At 56.3% G+C, this 17,705-nt stretch overlaps 1 long non-coding RNA gene and 1 pseudogene across 1 annotated transcript; both read right to left on the reverse strand.

Annotated features, from left to right (window-relative positions):
- Positions 1-578: 578 nt before the first annotated feature.
- LOC122233685 lies at positions 579-2,140 on the reverse strand (annotated as a pseudogene).
- Positions 2,141-10,169: 8,029 nt separating this feature from the next.
- Positions 10,170-12,818, reverse strand: LOC122233724. Its single transcript, XR_006211399.1, has 2 exons — positions 12,563-12,818; positions 10,170-12,298 (listed from the first exon to the last, which is right to left on the reverse strand). It is a non-coding gene; the product is annotated as an uncharacterized LOC122233724 (long non-coding RNA).
- Positions 12,819-17,705: the final 4,887 nt, after the last annotated feature.

Genomic DNA, 17,705 nt, shown 5'->3' on the forward strand with positions numbered 1-17,705 from the left:
CCAGTCTATACCTACCCCGCTGTATAAATTCCCCAGCTGGAAGATTTAGAATCCGTGCTTGAGCCAAAGCCTGCAGGAAAACCGCTGCCTGACTCTGCATTTGATGGGGGTCCCCAACCGATGGCCGCACCTGATTTAGAACCACTATCGGAGTTCTTTCCAGAACCAGGGACCTGAGGAGGTTCCTCAACACATGACACATAGAAGTACCCTACGACCCAGCACTTTCACGACTAGGTACTTAGCCAAAGGATACAGGTCTGCTGTTTCCAAGGGGCACACGCACCCCAGTGTGCATAGCAGCACTATCGGCGGTAGGCGAAGTATGGAAAGGGGCCAAATGTCCATCGATGGATGAATGGATACAGAAGAGGTGGTATCCATCTACAACGGAGCAGTGCTCGGCCACCAGAGGGAATGAAGTCTTGCCATTTGCAAGTACCTGGATGGAACTGGAGGGTGTCATGCAAAGTGACATTCGTCCCTCAGAGAAACACATGTATCACAGGACCTCACCCGTGTGAGGACCTTCACTTCCCAAACAGAGGAACTCTGGGAAGGGAACCCGGGAAGGGAAGGGAAGGGAAGAAGGGAAGAAGGGAAGAAGGGAAGAAGGGAAGGAAAAATAACATACAAACAGGGAGGGGGACAAAAACGTAAGAGGCTCTTCCCTAAGGGGAAGAAACAGAGGGCTCCTGGAGGGGGTTGTGCCAGGGCGGGGGCTGAAAGGGTGAGGGGTATGAAGGACTCTCCTCCTCAAACCACTGTTGCCCTATAGGCTAAGTACCTTGGGGGTACATTGAGAAAAATAAATTCAATAATAATATCAGAGAGGGCGAGGGTGAGGGCGAGGGCTACCTGATCATCTGCAAATGTAACAAAGGGAAAGTCCGGGAACCGTTTGGGAATGAAGCTGTCTACCGCTTCTCAGTCCTGGCAAAAGAACTGCTGCAGCTTATAGGCAGTCACGTCCCTCTGTAAGGCACCCGACAAACGCCTTCCTGCTTCTCAAAAGCTCATCTGGGCTTGGATGAGATTCAGGAAGTTTGCAGTCACACCATCGTTCCTTGATCGCATGACTTTCACCTGGGTTTCCTATTACGTAAAAGGAACACAGCCAAAACCCTTTGAAGGACTAGTGTGAATATCTTTCCTGTCCTGAACCAGAAGAACCTCTCCAAAGCTCCCAAAATATTCTTTCAGATCCTGTTCGGTTGTTTTCCACGGGAGACCCAACACTCTTAAATCTGACGTACCCTGGATGGCTCTCTTCACTTTCACTGCTGAAGAAGCAGGCACCTGTCTCGTCCCTTTTTCTGTGGCTATCTTTGGGATAAGTTGACGACTATCCGCTACCGGATTTCCCCAGCCAGCATCAGGGATGTGCAGAATGTCTTTGACCAGCCGGACACCTCTCATACGCCGAGACGCTGGATTCCGGTAGTGCAGTCCACGTGCTGCCGACAAACTGGGCTGTCACTGTGGACAGCAGCACTGTCCCGTCGTCTTCCGATGGCATTTCGATGGGCTCGTCATTCTCATCTTTGGTCACCCGAGTACATTCAGACACCTGCTCTTATTTCTCCGCTAGGCCGCTGCTAGGAAGCCTGACAGGGAACCCGAAGCAGCGAGGGATCCAGGAGCAGCCCAGCTACCGCTTCGCTCCCACGAAATGGCCGCCTTGTGACTCTTTACGGAAGAGGAAAAAACACCACCGTGACCGCCACCATTTAATAACCTTGCTCTAAGTGTGGAGAAAGCAACCACCCATCCCCAAAAGGAAACTTCGGCAGGCTACACGTATAGGACATATGGAGCCTATACTTGCAAGTGCTTACTTACGTGGGAACATGGAAAGGTCACCTGAGTCCCTGATGGCCCAGATGGGGTTCTTTGGAGGTGTCTGAATGAGTTTTCTTGTGTGCTCCCTTAGAGAAAGCTGGCCGTGAGACGACGCAGCCAGAAACTAGGAAGCCCTTTGGTTCCATCAGCGAAGCCCCGGCTTTTGGCGAGGAAGGGACGCTCACGGAGATATCCCGGGCCACATTTGGTTTGTGGGTTGCTGCAGCTTTTGGCTTCTTTGCACCAAATTGGCTGTGTTCTCATTGGAAATGGAAAACACCTGCACGATGGGATCCATCCACGGTAATGCTCTCGTGCGATTGGATTTGTTTTTATAAAAGGGGGAGATTGGACCATTGGGTCTTTCGCGTCCTCTCCACAAATAGGAGTGAAACAGAGGCTGATGTTGGTTTGCATCTTGTTTGTGGATCTATGGCCACAGGTGTTATCCGTGTGAGATGTTTTCTCTACCTCTGGATGCTATTGCTCACACCAATTTGTAACCGAGCTCCGTTACTGTGTTTCAAGGCAAGCTCTTGTGAACATTGGGCATTCTAACACTCAGGAGGATCAGAACAAACCCAAATGTGTTTCACATTCACGTGAACGGGGTATGGGTGTGGGGTGTGGGGTGTGTGTGTGTGTGTGTGTGTGTGTGTGTGTGTGTGAAATTCTCTACATTCAGAGTTTTATGTTACTCCATAAGAAAGTTGCCTCACGGGAAGGGACACAATTGATGGCCCAGAGAGAGGAGAGGTAAAAATTGAACACACCTGCCCTCCCCGCTACACCCACACCCACACACCCTTTCCCAATAGTCAGAAGAATGAGGAAGAGGAGGAAGGCAGACAGATGCCAGTGATCCTAAACCCGCCCCTCCTCCTCCCCGAGCACAAGCGCCAAGATGGGTGCCCACCCCACGGCCTGCTCCTCCTTCACCTCTTCCACAGGGGGCTGAAAAGCAACCAGAGACAAAGCCACTTTTGCAGGAGGCAAAGACAGGAGACAGAGATGGAAGAAGAAGTGGGAGGTGGACGCGGACGCGGAGTTGGAGGCGCAAAAGAAAAAGATGAAACAAACACAAAAAGGTGAGTCCAAAACTTTAAATCTGCCTGGGGCCTGGCCGGCGGCTCCCTGGCCGCCTCCCCCTCCCTCTGTTTCTGCATCAGTTGGTGTGGCTCCAGTGATCTCCTAGGCCATCCCCGGTGGTGGGGCCTCCCGTGTGAGCCTGATGGTGGGGAAACAGATCGTTTGACTTTTTAGTGGACACGGGTGGGACGTCTTGGGTACTAAGGGCCATGGAAGGGTGATTGCTTACTTAAAATGGACATAGTTTCGGAGCCGTCGATATCAAATACAATGCAGATAGTTAGGTTTTATTCTTTGTGGTGGTGGTTGTAAAATGGCTTGAATTTGGTGCTCTCTGCATGACAAGCCTTTGGGGTGGGCAGCTCCGGTCATGGCCTTGCTTCCGTCCCAATACTGACCCTGTAATTGTGGTCCTCAAAATATACATCTCTGTGACCTTTACAAACAACATAACACGTTTTCTCCCTCGTTTTACAACAGGTATCAAAAACAAAATCAAAAACACTTTACAAACACTTACGCCCTTCCTTGTTCCACTCAGACACGCACTCTAGGGTTCAGGCCCGAGGCAGGGGCCTAATCAGCTTTCATGTGACTTCAATTTATGACTTCACTGGTACCCGTTGCAGTTTGTCAGCAAAAAGTACTTCAAACGATGGTCGATTTTGTCTCTCGCATACAGTGTTCGTGGGTGAATGTTGACAGGAGATACGTTAAATACACAAAAATGTTTACTCGTAAACCTTTAAATTTTTTCCTTGTACCATTTATTTTTGAGAGCGAGAGAGAGAGAGAATGAGAGAATGAGAGAATGAGAATGAATGTCAGCGAGGGAGGGGCAGAGACAGAGGGAGACACAGAATCCGAAGCAGGCTCCAGGCTCTGAGAGGTCAGCACAGAGCCCCACGCGGAGCTCGAACTCACGAGCTGTGAGATTGTGACCTGAGCCGAAGTCGGACGCTTAACCGACTGAGCCGCCCAGGAGTCCCTATTTGTAAACTTTTAAAATGGCTTCCCAAATCTTTCGTGACCTGTAACTTCAAAGCTTTGCTAAGTTAAGTGGTAAATTAGGTTCAGTTCTTCAGACATCTGAGTCTTTTCCACAGAAGATAAAATACTAGATTGTGAATTACTAAACCTACGGCGTTTTCTTTTCTTTGTTTGTTTTTTTGTTTTTTGTTTTGCTGTGTGTGTGTGTGTGTGTGTGTGTGTGTGTGTGTGTGTGTGTTTGGTCTTTGGCTTTATTCAGAAAAACAGTAAAGATACTTGGGTCTGTTAGTAAACATGTTTCATCGTTTGTTGTTTTTTTTTTTTCCTTGAAGATTTGTTTTCCAGCCTATTTCTTTATTTTTAGGAGAGAGAGAGAGAGAGAGAGAGAGAGAGACACACACACACACACACACACACACACACACACACACACACACACACACAGAATGAGTCGGTGGGAGGGGCAGAGGATCCAAAGCGGGCTCTGTGCTGACAGCACAGACAGCCCAATGCATGGCTCAAACTCACGAACCGAACCGTGGGATCATGACCTGAGCCGAAGTTGGATGCTTAACTGACAAAGCCACCCAGGCGCCCGTTTCATGACTTGCTAAAAATTGTACAGTAAAAGAAAAAAGAAACAAAACCAAACACCACAACGTGTTTCTGAAAATGATGAGATACATTCGTACATTTGACAGTGTAAAGAATTCTGGTGTGTGGGGGGCCTGGGTGGCTCAGTCGGTTAAGCGTCTGATTTCACCTACGGTCATGGTTCATGGATTTGAGCCCTGAGCTGGGTTCTGCACTGACAGTGCAGAGCTCCCCCTCTCCCCCTCTCCCCCTCTCCCCCTGTCCCCCTCTCCCTTTCCTCCCCGCTCTCAAAATAAAGGAATTAACTTAAGAGGAAAAAAAGAACTCCATAAAAAAAAAATAAATAAAAAGAAGGCAGGCAGGCGGAAAAGAAGAGAGAAAAAACACAAAATACTATATGGTCAATCGCTATTCTTGCTGTGCTTATGTCAATACTGAAGCCATGTCTGTTAACACTGGACTTATTTTACAAACAAATTAGTTTTCATTGGGCTATCTTTGACAGGAATGGAGGGGTCTCGATAGAAAAAGATTGTATTTCAATAGCTCTTTTGTGGATGTTAACTTCTAGTTCTGGTTAATTAATTTTCTTTGACTGTTTGTTGTTTGCCTTTAAAACTGGGCTGGATCCTGAATCCTGGTTTCCTCCAATATCTGACTATGACTCTTCAAACTCAGGCTTCCAATCCTCTCCCATCCTCTTATCTTACCATCCTGAAGAACTCGAATGGCCCTTTTCCCTGAAGCCCTGCAAAGGAAAGCTGGACAACTGGAGATAAACTTCAGAGAAATTGCCACAGTTGTAGACAATCTGTGTGCCTGTTGCTCTATGGGCCATTCAGAACGAGACATTTGCTGCTGTTGTGTTTTTGTTGTTTTTAAAGTAGGCTTCACCACGCCCAGTGTGGAGCCCAACTGGGGCCTTGAGCTCACGACCCTGGGATTGAGACCTGAGTGGAGATCCAGACTTGAATACTGAACCTGAACCCACCGAGCCACTCAGAATCCCCCAAAATGAGACATTTGAACTACATGCCAGAAAAATCGGTCAGATTGCCCCCTGCCTGCTCCCACTCCAGCTGAGGATGCTTCGAGCCTGGCATCTAGACACCTTCTCACTGACCGCACTTGGGACTTAGACACTGGGTTTATAAGTTGTTCTACCCATTAACCCGTGGTGTTCTTTTCTTTCTGTAGAAGTACCTCTTATTAGTTACCTGATTGCTTGCTGAACAAGGAGGCAGAGTCAAAGCTAGTTCACAAACACTTGCTGCAACTGTATTAGCTCCTCTTTAGAAATAAGAACCCATATTTTATTTGTATTTTTATAAGTTTCTTAATATTTATTTTTGAGAGGGGGTGGGGGGAGGGAGACCCATAATCTGTAGCTGGCTCCAGGCTCTGAGCTGTCTGCACAGAGTCGGATGCGGGGCTCGAAATCACGAACGGCGAGATCCTGACCGGAGCCAGAGTCCAATGCTCAACCCACGGAGCCACCCAGGTGCCCCAGCAACAAAAGCCCACATAAACAGGGGCACCTGGATGGCTCAGTCGGTAGAGCGTGTAGCTCTCGATCTTGGGGTTGTAAGTTCGAGCCCAACGTTGGGTGTAAAGGTTACTTAATAAGATTTAAAAAAAACCATAAAAATAAAATCAGACAGCAACTCACTTGGGTACAGTAAGAGGCCCTTGACCACCACAACCTTCCCCCCCGCGCCCTCCCCCCACAAGGTGGTTATAACATTGGGTTTGACTATACTGTTACTATTCCTTAGAATACACTTGGGGAGAAATCTCAGGATATGATGCAGTACCAAACTATGCAGAAAAATACCCAAGATCTCAGATAGGAACTATCTCTGATTCCCCACCCCCCACCCCCAATTAGCACAAGGGAGCAAAAGTTGTGACCTGCACCCTGTCAAATCCTTCCCTTCCAAAGCCCCTGCCACACCCTAATTCGGCTTGAAATAGTTTCAGAAGGTGGACCTCCATCCCTGTTCCATAGAAGTGGAATGAGGGATTGACAATGGAAACTTATAAAGGGGAAGAAAACTTAACACCTCTGACTCCATGTTGCTTCGATTCCCTTCACAACTTCTGTGTAGCCCTGCACCTAGGCCTGTGACAGGTGAGATTTACAGAAACTGTTCTCACCGGGGGAGATAAACGGATAGCCCTAGCCCGAGCCATCACCCATCATCGTCCCCGTTCCTTACCATTGGGAAATGATCCAAACTCCAGAGGCTGGGGGTGAGTGTGGGGGGTGGGGAGTGGGGAGTGGGCAATTGAAACTGTGCCACGGAGGGTTAAGGAGGCTGACGCTCGCTCTCTCTCGCAGAGAACCTAAATCTTGTTCTTCAGGGAACTATTTGCCCCTAATCAGCTATTGTGTCTTTTCAGGTCCCACAAACAAACTCTAGCTGTCTCTGAAGAAGCCTGGACTCAAGGTCCACCGATATGCTTGCAGCCTATAAGCCAGCACAGCCCTGAGAGAAAGAGCCTAAGTCCCCATCCAGGTTATACCAGCTCTCGGGGCATACCCACAGCCCCTTCTCCGTGTCCTAAGGTAACCTCCTGACATCAGGGACTAAATTTTGCCTCCTTCTCATGTTAAGTCTCCGCCCCTAAGCAAACCTGGGAATATGCATGACAGGTATGTTTCCTCAATGTGGGTGCTCCATCTTTCCTCATCAATAATCACAGATGTGCCTTCCCTTTTATCAACAGGTATGTAAAGGATTCTTGGGATTTCATTCTTTTGTCAATTCAAGGGTATTCCAATGTTGCACTGGCTCCTTCAAATTGTCCTCGTTGAAAGTGTGTTGCTGTCCCTGTCTCTCTGTTAAAAATGCTTTGCCAAATACAAAGGCAGACCATCTGAGCCAAGCACATGAACTATGTCTGCTGGTCAATGGAACTTACAGAGAACATATGTCACTTTTGAGTTTCCCACCATTTATGTTACAATAAGTTCACCCCAACGAGGAACCCTAGGTGGTTCAAAGACATATATGTGTGTTTACACACACACACACACACACACACACACACACACACTCTCATACCTAGCAAGGAGGGACACACCCAGGGCAGACAAGACAGTCACCTGGCACTGAGGGACATAAAAACATCAGGTTGATCGTCCGTGATTTCTGAGGAAAGATTATCGATCAAGACAGGGAAATGATAAAGGAAATTCTAAACTTTTTATGTTGGTGCTCTCCCAGGGAAGCTATACATTTAATATTTACCGAGGTCAAAGGGACTCCAGAAAACCTCAAAGCATGAGCTCTTTTTCTGTCCTGAGCACAGATTGTATGTCTGGTTTGTTAAAAAAAAAAAAAAAAAAAAAAAAAATTTTTTTTTTTCTTAAACATAACTAACTAAAAAAGGGGGCTTCCAAAGGCGGCTTATAAAGATAAGGGAAACAAAAGAAAACAATACAAAAACCTTCCTGGTCACCATAAGATTGAAGTCATACAGCCTTGCACATACTAAAAACAGAAGATAAAGTCTGTAACTTTCTGGAATGTGTTCTTTCTCCTCATGATGATTCCTAACATCAGCGGCCAACCCCCCCCCCCCCCCCCCCCGCCCCCGTGCCCTGTTTTTCCTTTTTTTTTTTTTTTTTGGTAAGCTGTATGTATGCCCAATGTGAGGCCTTCCCCAGATGACTGACTGCTTTGTGAAGATTGCGTATCCCCGTCAGCCCTCCTAACTTGGGCTCCAATGAAACTCTTTTCCTTCCTCTTTAAACTTGTTTTTAAAAAGGCTCGTTCATTTTGCATCGACATAGGGTAAATGCTATAAAACGTAAGCAAGACATAGTGAGGGGACAAACTGGGAAAGGTGGACAGCGTTTAAAAGATGCTTTTAAATGCTACACTTCTTCCTGCCTTTCCTTCACAGGTAGGACAGCACCTACACCTACTGTCGTTGGCAATGGTCATCGGCCTGGAGAGGAAGAAACCATTCCATAGTTTTCCACACGGCGGATGAGAAGGCCCTCTCGGACCAAATCCAGGAACTCCCTTACTGTGAGCCAAGGACCGGTGTTTTGTCGTTTTCCTTTCAGTTGTGGTTAGAAGTAGACATCACCTACAATTGAGATTTTTCACCATATATAAGCGTAGAGTTCAGTGGTATTAGGTGCAACATTCACATCCTCCTCGTTGCGTTCTCTCTTTCCATTCCATTTGTTGTAGTGTTTTAAGATTTATGTTTTTGATGTTTATTTATTGGTTTATGGGGGAGGTATAGGGGGGGTAGGGAGGGAACCCCAAGCAGGCTCTGCACTGTCCGTGTGAGAACCCAATGCAGGGCTTGGTCTCACGAACCCTGAGATATGACGTGAGTCAAAATCTAGCAAGCGTGGGATGCTTCACCCACTGAGCCACCCAGGCACCCTACCGATTCCATTTGTTTTAAAGACATAAACGTTGCAAACTTTTTTTTTTTTTCAACTTTTATTTATTTTTGAGATAGAGAAAGAGCATGAATGGGGGAGGGTCAGAGAGAGGGAGACACAGATTCTGAAGCAGGCTCCAGGCTCTGAGCTGTCAGCACAGAGCTCGACGTGGGGCTTGAACTCACGGACCGTGAGATCATGACCTGAGCCCAAGTCGGACACTTATCCGACCGAGCCACCCAGGCGCCCCACAACCTTTTTTTTTTTTTTTTAAGTTTGTTCATCCATTCCTTCATTCCTTCATTCATTTTTCACATTCTCTTCACTCGATGTGGGACTTGAAGTCACAACCCTGACAGAGATCAAGAGTCCAAGAGTCGCATGGTCTTCTGAGTGAGCCAGCCAGGAGCCCCTTCCATTCCATGTTTTGAAACAACCCCAGGATCCTGACTCAGACTCCCAATTTGACTGATGAGAGCCCCGCCCACGCCCTCTAGGCCATCTGTGGGGCTGTTTCATGTGTGTCCATCTTTCTTCCTCCTTTTAGTGGCACGTCAAAGGTTGCATGTGAAACAGCCAGTGCCTGTGGAATGAAACTGTACTCAGTTTCCCTTTGGAAGCAGGTGGGAGAGGGAGGACAGGTCAATGGCTAATCAATAGAGTGTTAGTGTTGCTTTACAGGAGTGTGCCCGCTGGGACCATCGCCCGGGGTCACAATTGTCCCCTGTCAGGCCTCCCCCACCCTCTATCCCTTATTGCCCCATGCCTGTGTTTGGCCTCTGAACCCTAAGACACCACCATCACGTGTTTCATGCCACCCTCTGACTCTGACTCGGCAGGCCACGCCACGCCACACCATGCCGCTCGCTCGCTCGCCCGCCAACTCCCTACCCTTCCACGTACTTGCACCCCCACCCCTGGAAGGCATTATAGTAAGATATCATCCTCCACATCCATGATTCTCAAATGGTTTATTGAGGTTTCCTGGGTTAGGAAAAGGAGGGGACTCTCTTTGCTCCAGAGAAGGCAAGTTCTTTAGACATCATCTTCTCCCCTCCCCCCTTTCTCTCCCCCACCCCTTCTTTCTTTCCCTCCCCCCCCCCTTCCCTCCCTTTCCTCCCTTTCCTCCCTTTTTCCTCCCAGTAGTTCAGAAACTGCAGCCTAAGGGTTGGGGGAGTTGAAGAAAGCCATTCAATGCAGAGAAGCCCCAGGCTCAGACTTGAACAGAAAGCTTTCTGCATTTGAACGAAGGGGTTGAATGAGGCCCATTGGAATGAATCGCCCTGAACCTCCCTTCCACTGCCACTCCCATCCCCGCCCCCCACCCCTCCCCCACCCCCACCCCCACGAGTCCTCCAGTGGTTTGGGGAACTGAAGGCTGCAGGTGGGCAGGGGGTGGGGGCGCATGCATCCTAAGCGGCAAAGTAGGCCCCTGGTCCACAGGAAAAATACAAACTCTATGTACCGAAATCTGTTGCGTCTGTATACGCCGATAATGACACCGCAGAAAGACAAATTAGAAAAGAAAAGAAAAAACAAACCCCAAACAACCCAATCCCGCTTACAATTGTACCAAACATGATAATAAAGAACACGAAAAGAAATAAAGGAACAAAGACACACCCGGCCACGAGCGAGCGGGTCTCCCTGTACGTCAGCTACTTTAGAGAGTCCCTCTCCTAGAGGCCCCTTCAGCTCAACAGCGGGCTGCGGTGTCCCTGTCTCTAGCCCGATTCATCTTGGTGCGAGCACCCTAAGTGGCCAAGGAGGCCCCCGGTCCACGGGAAAAATCATGCCTGGGTACAGCGGAGTTGTGTATCCCGGGCAAAGCGGTCAAGGGGTTGGCGAGATGTGTGTGGAGGAGAGGAGGTATCTGTTCCGGGGCCCGCCCTCCCGGGCACCGCTCTGGCTGAGAAGAGGGCAGTGGGGCGCGGCCTGGACCCGGACGACAGTTGCTGCCTGCTGCTGGGCTGAGGGCTGAGGGCTGAGGGTAGTGGGGCAATGCCCCACGCTGGCTCCTGCGACGCAGTTCGTCCTGGGCACCTTCTGTGGTTTCTGTCGAGGTGCCGGTTGCCGTGATGACCGAGGCTAAACTCCCCTCTCCGCCTGGTTGTTCAGACGCCCGATCCTCCCGTGTTCTCGGTACGTGGACTGACCCGCACCCTCCCATCCCACCAGACCCCTTGTGCCAATATTTCCTGTTTCAGAGTTCTTTCGCCTTGTCCGGAAAGTAAACAAACCACACTCACAGATATCGACCCCTCGAAAGAACAAAGAGACGACGTCCAGGCACGAGCGAGCGGGTCGCCCTGTGCCTCGGTGTACTTTAGAGACTCGGTCTCTTACAGACACCTGAAGCTCAACGATGGGCTGCGGCGTCCCTCCCTCTCTCTGGCCCAGTTCCATCCCGGGACGAGTCCCACAGTCTCTTTGCGCGACGACACCACCGCTCGCTCACGTGAGCCGGAGGCAACGTGCTAACGGACCGGAGGGTGGCACTGTAGATTCAGAGTGACCTACGCACCAAAGCGTCCGTCAACGTGGTGTCCGGAAACCTTGGACGTTGCTGTGCCCTGGATGAAATCGTCGCTCTGGAGACTCGGGCACGTGTCGCCCGTCTTCTCTACGTTCTTCCTACCTTTAGTCTCCCTGTGTGTGTTTGCCCGACATCTTGCCTGATGGTTCACGGAGGAATGAGACACCCATCCGGCAAGAGCTGATGCTCCACTCACCACGGCACGTGACTGACGGAAAAGAATACGCACGGGCCCGCACTCATCTTACCCTTCGTTCTCCACCGTGTCAGAAAAACATGTGGCCTGCCTTCCTCCTGTCCAAAGCCAAACTGGAAAGGAAGACTTAGATGTAAAGGAAACATTAGAGAAGCTTTCAAAAAGCAGCAGCAAGCAAGCAAGCAAGCAAGCAAGCAAAGTAAACCACCCACCCCTACCCTCCTGCCCAGCAGGTGCAAGAAGCATGCACGGAGCACTCTCCTCCTTTTCTCCCTGGAAGTGCCCCCCCCCCCATGTCTTTCCTATGCCACCAGGGGAGTGACATTCTTATCCTCAAGGACAGGAGGAGAAGTGGAGAGAATTCTAGAGGAGAACAGATCTTGGTTGGTTGGTTGGTTTCGTTGGTTTTAAAATCCTCATCATCCTTTAGCCTCCCCACGTAGTTCAGTTAGTCGTCCACCATCGCTTCTCCTTGTTCAACCCAATATACAAGCGTTTAGGTTTGGCCACTTCTCAGGGTCTTGGTTTCCTCAGGAGGGGCTCTACCTGTCACGTGAAACTTGTAGGAAATCAATTTGTCGGCTCCTTGTACGGTTAACCTGTCTCGTGTCAGTGTCACCCTCAGGGTCACCTGCAAACCCTAAGAGGGTGGAGGCATAGGGTGTGTCTCGGTGACACCTTCCTTTTCCCTGCGGGCCCCCCCACCCCCCTTTGGACTGTAGGGTCCTCTGGGAACCGGGACATTTTTTAGTGAGTGGCTATTAACTCCTTCCGTTCTCCATCTCCCTCCCCCCCCCCCCCCCCCCACCGCCGGCCCGTAGTGGTGTTTATTGAGGACAGTAATGGTGAAAGCCATATTCTTGTCGCTTGCCACGCGGTGCACTTGCACCCATGTTCCCCGTACCTGTTTGTGGTCTTTGGACTTCGTCGTGGCCCCGTGCGGCGAAGGACTTTGCTCAAGCTTTATCCGTGGTCGTTCGTTTATCCATCACCCCCTTTCTGTCCCCCCCCCCGCGGCTTGGTTTGTTATGTTTCCGAGAGAGACGCTCCCCCGCTTGACCCAATAGAATAAAAACGGCTCGTCCGTCCGTTGTTGTTCTGGGAGTACTCTCTCGCGTGGTTTCGGTTTGACCGTCCGTCTCTCCCTCCCTCCCTCCCTTCCTGCCCGCCGAAATGTGTCTAAGTCCTCCCGGGAGCGCGGGCACCGCCTGGGCCGCTCTGGGCCGCCCGTGCCCGGCCCGCCCGGTGTGTGCGGGGAATTTTCCGCGCACGTCCGCCTCTGCCGGCCGGGGAGTCGAGTGGCCGGTCTGCCCCCCCCCCCCCCCTTTCCAGCGGCAGCCGCCCCGATGCATTTTTCGAGTGTCCCTTGGGCTGCCGGGGTCGCGCCGTGCCGGCCGGCCGGCCGGGAGCTCCCGAGGCGGACGCCCTCCGCCGGCCTGGGACCGAGAGGCGGCATCCGGAGTGGGCCGGGACGAGATCGGGCGGCCGGGCCGCCGGCTGTGCGCCCTCTCGGCCCCGAGATCGCGAGCTGTCCCCGCTGACGTTTCGGTCGGTTGTCGGGCGCCACCTGGCGGCCGCTTTTATATAGCGTTTCCCCTCCGGAGCGTCGGCGACGTCGGCAAGGGATGCGATTCGGCCGCGGTGCCCGGGGCGGAGTTCCAGAAGGCAGGCGACGTTGGCGTGATCGTCCCGCTGTCGTCGGGGCGCCGGCGGCTGGTGCACTTGCCGGAGATTGAACCTCCGGGTATATGGGGGAGTAGCGGCGGCGCTCCCTGGGAGCGAGCCGAGGTGGGGGGCTGCCCGGACGGGTCGACCAGCACCCGCCGGTGCTTTCCTTCCCCCCCCCCCCCCCCCCCCCGACCGCGGGGACCGCGGGGACCGTCCGGGGCCGCCACCCGGAGACTGTGGCCCCGTGGGTCGCTCGTCGGTCCTTCCCTGCCAGGCGTCTTTTGTCTTCCCTCCCGCTTCGCGGTCGGGCCGGGCTGGGCCGGTGAGGACCGTCCTGAGCCTTGAGGGGAAGCCCGCGGAGGGCGCGATGGGCCCGGGCGGGGGCACGCGTGGTGCTCCCGGTCGTTGGACCCGATTTTCTCCCCAGATTTTCCGAGGCCCGCTGCGGAGTTGGGGACCGGGCCGGGCCGCGAGGGGAAGCCCGTATAGGGCGCCAACGCCGGCGCGCCCGCGATCCCCGTTGAGGTCCGGTCGTCGGGGGCGCCTCCGCGCAATTTAGACCCCCCCCAAAACAGTCCCAGCCGGGGGTCGGGGACTGGCATGGGGCCGGTCTTGCGAGGTCCGGGGAGGCTTCCGCAGGCGACAGCGCGGAGTGTTTTATTTTTCTAAGTCCCGACCCGGTGACGACCCGTGGACGGGCGAACGTGTAACGGGGCAGGGCCTACCCGGCCATCCCCCCCCCCCCCAATCCCGCGATTCCCCGGTCGGTCGGTCGGTCGGTCGGTCCCGGGGTCGACCAGATGGCCCCCGGGGACTTCCGGGGGGGGGGGGGGGTTGCTTGGCGGTGATGGGAAGATGCTTGGGGCCCGTGGCCGGGCCAGGGTCCCAGAAGGTCCCAGTGACCTGTGGCTCGGCCCCGCCTGCCAACGCGGTTATTTTTGTCTCCTGAAAGAGGTACTTTTTGCTGCCAGGTAGGTGCTGACACGTTCTGATGTGGCGGTTGTCATCCTGTAAGAGAGACTTGGGCCTCGTCGCCGCTGGCTGGCGTGGCTCCGGGCTTGGCGGTGACGCCGAGCCGAGCCCGACTCCGCCCTTTGCCCGCCTGCTTGCTCGAGCCGTCTGCCTGGGCCTGCGCGCCGGCTCTCGTGCATCCAGGTGTGGTGCAGGCTGTGGCGCCACCTCCGGTCTCTGGCACCCGAGGGCGGCGTGGGGAGGCGGCGTGGGTCTTCTACCCCGTGCGCTCCCCGCTGCGGGCACCCGGCCGTGGCCGTGACAAACCCACCCTTGTAAGGCTCCGTGCCGCGTGTCAGGCGTTCCCTTTTCCCCTTGTGGGTTGTCCGGCTGCCTGTTCCCTGGGAGAGGTGGGGGAGGGGTGCTGGCGAGGCTGAAAGCAGGTCCTCCTCTGGTCGCTGTCCTCGCCGGGCGTTTCCCCAGCCTCCCCCTCACCCCAGGACTGCCTCGTGTGGCGGTAACCGATCGATGTGGTGATGTCGCGCTCTCCCGGGCCGGGCCTAAGCCGTGTCAGACGAGGGACGGACACTCCTGGTGAGTGGGACCGCTCTTCTCGTTCTGCCTGCGGGCCCCATGCTCCTCCTTCCCGCCTGTGGGCGGCGCGGGGGGGTGCAGAGGGGTGCGGACTCCGGCCCGACCCCGGCCTCCCGTCGTTGCGGGACCGGGGTCGGCTGACGCAGCGGACACTCTCGCTGGCCTCTCTTGGCTGTGTTGTGGTGGGCGGCCTCCCTGTGGTGGGGGGGCTGCACCCGACGCCACGCTGCTCGCCGCCTGGGCGTGCTGAGCGCGTGGCGCCTGGCCCTCCGTGGTGCCCCTGGAGCGCTCCAGGTCGTCTCAGGTGCCTGAAGCCGAGTGGCGGCGCCGTTCCCTGTTCCCAGCGGACCCCCCTTTGGGTCGCCGCCGTTGGCGGAGTTGCCCGAGGTGGGCGGGTGGCAGAATCGGTGAAGGGAGGCACACCCGTTCCCCCCGCTGTGGGGAGCGGGCGCCTTGTCGTCCCCGCCCCGCAACGGGCCGCTGTTGCCCGGAGGGGTGCGGGGGGCTGACTTGGTGGGGCGAGTTGAGCGATCGTGGCGGGCCGAGCCGGCGCCGTGGCGCTTGGCCAAAACTCCCTGTGAGCGAGGACTGTCGGTTTCTTGCCCAGCGCGTTGCTGCCGGTGTTTTGCCTCGGTTTTTCTCGGGCCTCACCCGGAGGCGCGGCGCTCCTTCCGGGCGGCGACACGAGCAACCGCGCGTGGGGAAGGCAGGTGGCCCTCGTTGTGGGCCCTGACCGCGAATGCTCCGGAATGCCCTGTGTCACTCCGTTGCCGTGGACCTTTCTCCCCCGCCCCGGGCCCTGGTGGCCCCGGGAAGAGAAACGCCTTTTATCTGGCGGGTCCCGATGGGGGGGGACGAATTGGGTGGGGGGCGGCGCGCCCTTGGTGAGAAAGCCTTCTCTAGCGATCCGAGAGGGTGCCTTGGGGTGCCGGAACCCCCCAGTCGCTGCCCCTCCTGTGCGCGTAGTGGCCACCTGTGTCAGGGTGGCTGCGTGCCCTTGTGCGTGTTAGGCGGAGCCTTCTCTCCCGCGCGAGAGGAGGTCTGTCGGCCCCGCGGTGGGGCCGAGCGCCGCTCTTCGCCTACCGCGGCCTGCGCCTCCCCCCTCTGAGTCGGGGGAGGGTCCCGCCAGGCCTGGCCGGTGTCCGGTGCCGGGGCCCGTGTGCCTCGGGCGTGTGGTGTGCGAGCGCGCGCGCACGCGCGCGGCGTCCCCCCGCCTCTCCCGTGGCGGTGTGTGTCCCGAGGGGCTTGGGGCGCCCCTGCGCGCCCCGCCCCCCCCTTGCGCCGCGCGAGCGGCGGCTGTCTCCCGCCCGCCTCCCGTTCCGGGCTTTGCCGCTGGCGGGTGGCGCGCGGGCGCGGGTCGGGGCCGCGCCTGGCTTTGGGAGGCGCTTCCCTGGGGCGTGGCTCCGGGATGGATGGACCGAACGGATGGAGGTTGGAGACGGGCTCCCGCGGCGGGGGTCCCGTGGGTCCGGACCCCAGCGCCGTGCGTTGTGGGGGGGGGCCTGGCTCGTGGGGAGGCTCGCTAAGGGTGCTGAGGCCGGCTGGCGCCGCGGGCGTCGCGGGACCGCCCTCGTGCTGGTGGCGGTGGGATCCCGTGCATGTTTACCCGGTGGCCCGGCTCGCGTCTCCGTTGGCGCGCCCTTCCCCGAGCCCGTGCCCTCCTCCGCGCACGCGCTCTCTGGTCCTCCCTCGCTTCGTGCGTGTGCCCCCCTCCCCGCAGCCTCCGGCCCACCTCCCGTTCCGTGCTGCTTTTGGTTCCCCCCTGCCTCGGCTTGGACGACCGAGCGCGCGTCCGCCTCTTCTCCTCTCCCTCCCCCGTCACCGTGTCGGGACCGAGACCAGGCCTCGCCGTTTGTCGGGTGCCCGCCCCCCCCTTGGGCCGCTGTGGCTCTTGGGGGGCCGGGTCCCGGGCGGAGTGCGGTCGGCCCCACTCGCGTGTGAGTGAAGGAAGGGGGGGAAGAGGAGAGAAAGGGGCGCCGGCTGCGCGCGTCGGGGGTCCGGCCGGGGTGGGTGGGGCGCGGTTGGTGGGTCGCCGCGCGTGCGGGAGAGCGTTCCAGGGGCCGGTCGCGCGGCCGCTGCGGGTGGCAGGGCCGGAGGGCCCTCTGCGAGGGTTTGCCCCCAGGGTTCGCTGAGGGGGGCGGGCCGGGTCGGCGTCCGGGGGTGCCACGGGACCGCCCTTGTGCTGGAGGCCTCGGGCGGTGGGACCCCGTGCGCGCCCCGGTGGCGACTTGGCTCTGCTCCGTCGAGGCGTCTGGTTTGGAAACCCGTGTGGGGCTCCTTTGCCGTTGGGCCCGCGGCCCTGTTTCCCCGTCGCTCTTCGCCGGCGCCTCGCTGCCCTTGCCGCCAGGCGGTCCGTGTCGTGGCCTCCTCCGTTCGGTTACCAAACCCGGTGGCGCGCTCTGGTGTGTGGGCGCCTCCCAGGCCCGCTGCGGCCTCCTCTCCGTGTCCGCCGCCACCGTCCGGCCCGGCGGCGGTGTTGTGTGCAGACGGGGGGGATCGTCCGTCCCCTTCCTCCGCCGTGCCCCCCCCCACCTCCCGCTCTGGCGCGCGCGCGCCTGGGCGTGGGCCGGGTCCCGGCTCGTCCGTCGTTGGCTGCCCCGCGACCGCGCGCCCGCCCCCCGGTGGAGGGGTGCCCGGGTCTCGGCCCGGCCCCCGCCCCGCGTGAGCGTGTGCGCCGGCCTGCTGTGCCAGCCTCGGCGCGACCTGTCCGGGGCTCCGTCCCTCGCCTCGCGCGCCGCCACCGGGTTGTTGGGGGTCGGCGCGCGTTGGAGGGGGGGACGTGTGCGTGTCCTCCCCCGCCTCTCCACGCCGTCGCCGGCGTTGGCCCGGTCCCG

Source organism: Panthera tigris, chromosome E1 (genome assembly GCF_018350195.1).
Source record: "Panthera tigris isolate Pti1 chromosome E1, P.tigris_Pti1_mat1.1, whole genome shotgun sequence".
NCBI lineage: Eukaryota > Metazoa > Chordata > Mammalia > Carnivora > Felidae > Panthera > Panthera tigris.